Below are 7,188 nucleotides of genomic sequence, written 5' to 3'. Positions count from 1 at the left end.
TGTTAGTGACTGATAGTTGATCAATGTTATTAAACGTTCTTAGTAGTTGGATCAGTTACAATATTTAATTTATTACTTTTTAAATTTCTTTCAGAATTGGAGTGAATGAAATGTCTTTTTAGATGTTACCACCATTATGGCACTAAGCTGCTAAGGGGAAACATGTTAAATTTAAAATGAGAGGGCAGGGGGTGAAAGTGAAAATGTTTTGAATACTTCACAACAGAACGTTTGATTATGAATACTGTAGGTTAATGCCCTTCTGTGTCCATATCTTGTTCTCCTACTCTCTGGCTCTGTTCACACACTATGAGAATAACACCACCTAATGGTCAGACTCATAGTTAACTAACATGTCTGTACAGTGGTATTCTTCCATACAATGAAACAGAAAAAAGCTGCTCGGTGTCTCGTCAGCAGCAACAAAACACATTTATCATTATTAGTGGATTTACATTGCTAAATGATGCATATTCATTTTTAATTGATTTGTTATTTTAGTAGTATATAGTTGTGTATTGCAAGAATATACTGGGCTTTGGTCAAACATACAGGGTACCACTTGGATTGGCTGGGTATCATTGTATGATTAGCGCTCTCTTGCAGTCCAAAGCAAATGAGCATACGTGTGTAATATGGTAGGAAAAGTCTTTAAGCAAGTGATCCTGGTTGATGAAAGAAATGCAAATACTGAAGAATAAACACTGTTTACAGACTCCATCTAATGGTCAAATGGAAGAAGTGCAACAGTGGAACATCAGTTGACTTAATTGGAGTACTCAAGAGCCAAAGCATAACGGACATTAATGGCTGAGAACACATGATGCTTGTCATTCAGCTTATGACACTTTCAAAGTCACTAGGGGAGGATGAAATCATATTAGGCAGTTTGACTACCCTCAAAGGCTGGGAAAGGATTGCCTTATTTTATGTGGTTTGAGATACCATCTAAGACCTGAATGGGATGGCTCCATGTTAGACACATAGGGTTCCATTCAAGGCCAGGGTTACAATATGCCATAGAACTAGATTATGATTGTCTTATGTTAGACATTTATACTACGCAAAAGCAGATAATGGGGGTTTGTTGAATGCTTTTACAATGACCAGGAGATCATATAGTTCCACAACCAAATTAACAATGGGTATTGTTACCAGTGCATTCATTTCCTGAACAGCTGCCACATAACATCCCCCTAAACATTACTCTACTGTTGTGTCACATTGTGGTCATCAGCAAGAACAGAGAAGAGATACTACTCAAAGAAAAAAAAAAAAAATCTGATGAGCCATGATAAGCAATTTTCCAGGGCTTCTTTACGTTACACGACACACTACACCAGGTTCTGGTCCTTTCCCGGACCCAGTCTGAATCTGCACAGAAACAAACAAATACATTAAAAGAACACTCAGGAAAAGTATATAGCAGTGAATCGGATTTCCTGCTCATGTTAGTTCTGCTACAATGTGTAATAATTCCCAAGGCCACTCAAACAGTCTTTAAATAATGCCGTCCTGCTCTTCGATTGGTGGAGCAGTTAAAGGTTTTTAACAATGGAGATAAGTACAAATGCAGTATGCAAATTAAGGCATTCCTCTGTAAGAATGTTGTGGTTTGCATGCTGTACCCCCTACATGAAAACCAGGGAGGGATGGCTCCAAACTATGTCTGTTTATGACCAGATGACATATATCAGGAAGTTGTTTCCAGGCCAGCTATTCTTTGTACTGGCCTTTACATGCATTTTAATTGACAGACCCTGAGGGGTAAGGGGTAAACTCAGACACTTTAGATACTACTGATCTCTCTTTCTCTCCTGGAGGTAGAGAGAGGTGTTTTATTTCTGTGATGTGTGCTTGCCTCCGGGGCTTTTACTAAAGACCTGTTACAACCTTCAGGGCGGCTCTTACATGTGTTGTCATGGCAATTCTGGAAAGAAGAGACATTTTCACAGCACAAGAAAATCAGGCTTGCAGCTGACAAAAAAAAAAAAAACTGCAACAGTCAAGCCATAACATCATTTCTCATTCACCTTTTTTTAAATATAAATGTTTATCAGTATGTCCCATCCTGCTCCCATTCCCTCAAACCACCAATTGTATAGATGCAGTTCAGTATTGTTATCTACAGTATTGTTATGTACAGCTGAGGCAGAGATAGAGCGCAGCCACAACAGATAAAGTAATGCTGTTCCTTTAAGAGCAGAGGAGGCGGGCACACAGCGCAGCAGCATCGGTGAGGGCGGGAGAGCCTGGCGAAGTGTAAAGGTGTGTTCCACATGGTGCTCTGCCACTGTGCTGACACTTGCTGCTACAACAGACTGAGTACAGCTTGTGGACTGAGAGCACAGTCAATACAGAGACTCAGGTGAGTAATGAAATGTTTTCATGTTTTCTAACCTGTGGCTTGCACACAGAACTGGAACTGTGTAGCCTCTTTTAATATGAGCACAGGAACTTGATATGGGAACAGGTGGGTGACCAGTGGATAGGCACAGATGGTCGAAGTCGGTGGTGAAATGAATTCTGGAGCGTCTCTGGTTGGAGGGCTAGAATCCCAGGAGGGATACTCCTCTAGTTCCCCAATAATAATTCGGCTATATAAATAATTGAAAATGATAGATGTTACCTTCTAGGAAAGAAAGGGTGTCAAATTACATAATGGTTATTTGAAATTAAGAATCCTGGACCATTGCTACTCATCTCTTATTTCTCTTATTTCCCTGCTGGGCATGTTCCCTGTATTTCTAAATTCTGGGGGCTAACTGTGAGTGTCACTACTAGTTCTGAATAATTATTTTCAGTCTACTTGTCTGTCCATCTGTTGTTTGTTCTTATCTGTGTTTGATAATTTGGGAATTTTGGTGAGATAGCTGACTGGTGAAAGCATATTCACATAAGTTACTCCTTTGCCTGTATATTCATTTCTTGATTATAGGTTTCTCTTTTCCCTTACATTTGTTGGTTCATATGAACTTATGTTTGTTCATCTGCTACAAAAATATCAGAACATCAGCATATAGAGTTCAAAGAAACTCTGCAAACAAAATAATAGGTATGGGATTTGCATTCAAAGATCTGTTTGTTTCTGTGGGTGTACCTGTGTGCACATGTGCAGTTGTTTGTAAGGTCATGCTGCCTGCTGCTTTGTATACAAATTTTTAGGAGTTTAAATACAAGGACCTAGGCACGGGGCATGTACCAGTGTTACGCAACTTACAGGTTTCAAATGCTGGCTCATGTGGGTGATGACAAACATGTTCCATGTAATTACATATTCTAAGTAATTTTCTGTTGCCTTTTTTTCAGAGAAATTGTTTGGGTGTCAGACTTTTATCTGAAGTGCACTTCCTCTGTTCCAGGTAAGTTCCAAGTATGTCAGCAATGCTAACAACAATGTGTTGTGCTGTGTGAGCCTTTGGAAATAAAAACCAAACACTTCTCCAAACACATTCTATAAGCCTAAGGAGGGCTTGATTACCATTGTAGCTGTCACACATATATATTTTTTTTCTCACTGTTCTTCCCATATCCCTCTTATTAGGATGTGCAATAAAAAAATTGCAAACCATATCTTTTAAAAACAGCTCTTCTAACACAGAACTGTTGGTAATATGATTCGTTTTAGTACCACAAATTCATTTAAACACCACACAATCATTTTCAACTGTGTCCTCAGTGTGGATAGAAACAGTTATCCAGAGGTCTGTGGTTGATCACAGAAAGGCTGGTTTTCTCATAGGCTATTAATGCACTGTGATAATCTGGCAAGAGGTTCCTTCACAGTGTGATGTATTGATGTGTGATGAATTGATATGTGCAGGCAGAAGGAAGTGAAAGTAGTGTCACTGTTAGCTGACAATGCAAGTTTGCAAGTTTCTAAAGAAATGTTTAAAAACACATTTGTATCAGAAGTAGACAATACACCAGGACAATTAGTTGAGGTTCTTTTTGCTGACAGTTTAAGAAATAGACTGACAACTGTCTAGATTTTGACCATAGAGTGACATCAATGTATTTTCACCAATGGCTGAAAATGAGTGGTTTTCAACAAGCTTTTTTTCTAGACTATTACACTCATCTGAGAGTATTAATGTCAAGACTTTGCATGTTTGCAAATGTGACTGAACTTACAGGTTCCAAACGATGTCTGCACGCGATAACAGAGTGGAAGTCTGCTAAGCACTTTTGTTTGTGTCTTTTTATTTTAAGATATGAGTGTAAGTGGAAATGTCCTGTCTGAGGTGCAGTTCCAGTGTTCAATATGTCTGGATATCTTTACCAGCCCAGTCTCCACTCCGTGTGGGCATACATTTGGCGTGCATTGGTGGATACTGGGATAGCACTGACTATTGTCAGTGTCCACTGTGTAAGGACACTTTCGAGAAAAGGCCCAAGCTTTGCATCAACAGGAGCTTTGCTGAAATTACTGAGTTATTCAAGAAAACGAGAGACAGCAGCTCGGAACAGCGCTTCGCTGGGCCAGGAGAAGTGGCCTGTGACGTCTGCACTGGGCTGAAACTGAAAGCTGTGAAGTCCTGCCTGGTGTGTCTGGCTTCTTACTGCGACGAGCACATCACGTCGCACAGCGCCAGGTTCACCAAGCACAAGCTGGTGGATCCTGTGAGGGACCTTGAAGACAGGATGTGCAAGAAGCACGAGAGACTCCTGGAGCTGTTTTGCAAGAGTGACCAGGAGTGTGTTTGCGTGCTGTGCTCTAAGACAGACCACAGGGCACACAGTATTGTCTCCATGGAAGATGCAGTCCAAGACTTAAAGGTGAGTTTACGTCAATCTTGATTAAGCTTAATTACATGCACAGTGCAATGCTTTATTGTAAGTGTGTGTCTGGTTTGGGGCACAGACTATCACTAAATTACTATGTGTGTCCAAAGACAATCATTGAGTTTGAATGACTCCGTGAGGGCTACTGGATTGATTGTTTGCCATTGTTTGCCATCAGACTCAGCTGGGGAAATCTGAGGAGGAAATACAGCACATGATCCAAGACAGACAGAAGAAAGTGGAGGAAATCAAACAGTCTCTAAAGCTCAGCAAAGTGAGTGTCAGTTTAAGTCTTACAGGGAATTTACATCTTCATTCAAGTACATATGAATGTACATTAGCCACAAGAAAGAACATTACTAATCTCTTACTAAGTGAACATTACTTGTTGTCTACTTTAAACCTAAGTAAAAGAATGATGGTGTTTATTTAGCTCTTCATTTTAATCTTAGAGAAGATTGCCCTTGTTTAAGAAGTATGAAAAGAATTCCTCCCCAGCAGGACATATGCATTTCTCTCTCTTCTGATCATTCCCTGACTTTTGTTAATTGAATAAAAAACATATTTAATTTACAGAATATGTGCTGAGTGCTGATTTGGTTTATTATTTGGACATACTTTGGATTGCTGTTTAGTTTTTGGGTTACATCAGGTTGAATATAAAATGTACATATATCTCCCACTAATAACATATTACAATACAATTGTATCTGCTCCGGCACCATGTTATTTGGCATTCCTGAATGGTGGTATGTTTTCAAATGTGAAAATGTCTTGCTGTAATCTCCCTCTGGCTATATCTCCCCATCAGAGCAGTGCAGAGAGAGAGATCGCAGACAGCATGCAGGTCTTCTTTGATCTGGTGAGTTACATCAACAGAAGTCAAGCCGAGCTTATTGAGGCGATTGAAGAAAAGCAGAAAGCTGCAGAGAGCCAGGCAGAGAGGCTCATTGCAGCCCTAGATCAGGAAATCATTGAACTGAAGAAGAGGAACTCTGAGATGGAGCAGCTCTCACACACCAAAGACTGCATCCACTTCCTGCAGGTGAGTGAGCACCTCTATTCCTCTACTCATTGGTGAACATGATTGCATGGACAGATGACAGCACAGAGGTCTCCAAACTGATGGCTGTCTCCTCTCTTCTGCTGTAGAGTTTTCCATCCCTGTCCACCCCTCCACACACAAAGGACTGGTCTGACCTCACTGTCCACACTGAACTGTGCGTGGGAACAATAAGGGTAGCTGTTTCTCACCTAGAGGAGCAAATTGAGAAATTAAAGAGGAAGTTGTCCGAAACCGGTAAATGTTAACACAGTATCATTTAAAAAAATCTACGTCATGGAAAATTCCATTGTTTTATTCGTTCTGTCATCTCAAAACAGATTTGTGTATGTACTTCACCTGTGTCATTTTAATGTATTGTCTATGGTTTATTATATTTTGTTCCATATCTTTGCTTTTCACCTTACAGAGCTGAGGCAGATACAACAGAATTCAGGTATGCATCTGGTATGCATTGTTTACATTCCTGCAGCTGTAGTTACACTGATACTGGAACTGATTCAGTGTTTTAGCTTTTTTTTTTTTTTTTTTTTTCTGCTCTGCAGTTGATGTGACTCTGGACCCAAGTACAGCAAACCGCTGGCTGGTCCTGTCAGAGGACGGGAAACAGGTGAGAGACGGGGACACTGAGCAGGATCTTCCCGACAGCCCGGAGAGGTTCAACGACTGCGTCTGCGTCCTGGGAAAGGAGGGGTTCTCCACCGGAAGACACTACTGGGAGGTGCAGGTCGGGAGGAAGACGGAGTGGGATTTGGGAGTGGCCAGGGAGTCCGTCAGCAGGAAGGGGAAGATCACGGCCAGCCCAGCCGAGGGCTACTGGACTATGTGCCTGAGGAACGGAAATGAGTACAAGTGTTGCGCCGACCACTCCTTCGCCCTCCCTATGAGTGAGAAGCCCCAGAAGGTGGGGGTGTATGTGGATTACGAGGGGGGTCAGATCTCATTTTACAATGTGGAAGCCCGGTCTCATATCTACACCTTCAATGACACCTTTACTGAAAAGCTCTATCCATTTTTCAGCCCTTATATCAGCAATGGCACAGGCAATGCTGCCCCACTGATTATCTCTCCAGTGGGGATCACACACTGCTAGAGTATGGTGTGGAAAGGGCACCAGCAATAAGGAACATGTCACATGCCACAGAATGAAAATGCAGTTGTATACTGAGGGTAGTATGGTTAAGTATTTTAGTATTGGCTGTATGAAGAGGATTTGACATATTTATTATGCAATACCTATTTTAGTGAATATGTCAAAAATATATTGATCTAATGAAATATTGCCACTTTAATATTCACTCAATACATGATATAAGAGTATTTTGAGTTATAAAATGTAG

At 40.8% G+C, this 7,188-nt stretch overlaps 1 pseudogene; it reads left to right on the top strand.

Annotated features, from left to right (window-relative positions):
* The first annotated feature begins 2,305 nt into the window (after window positions 1-2,305).
* LOC118793612 lies at window positions 2,306-6,941 on the top strand (annotated as a pseudogene).
* The last annotated feature ends 247 nt before the right edge of the window (window positions 6,942-7,188 follow it).

This window comes from Megalops cyprinoides, chromosome 18 (assembly GCF_013368585.1).
Source record: "Megalops cyprinoides isolate fMegCyp1 chromosome 18, fMegCyp1.pri, whole genome shotgun sequence".
NCBI lineage: Eukaryota > Metazoa > Chordata > Actinopteri > Elopiformes > Megalopidae > Megalops > Megalops cyprinoides.
Note: the sequence above shows the minus strand (reverse complement) of the source record. Positions and strands in the feature narration are given on the sequence as shown.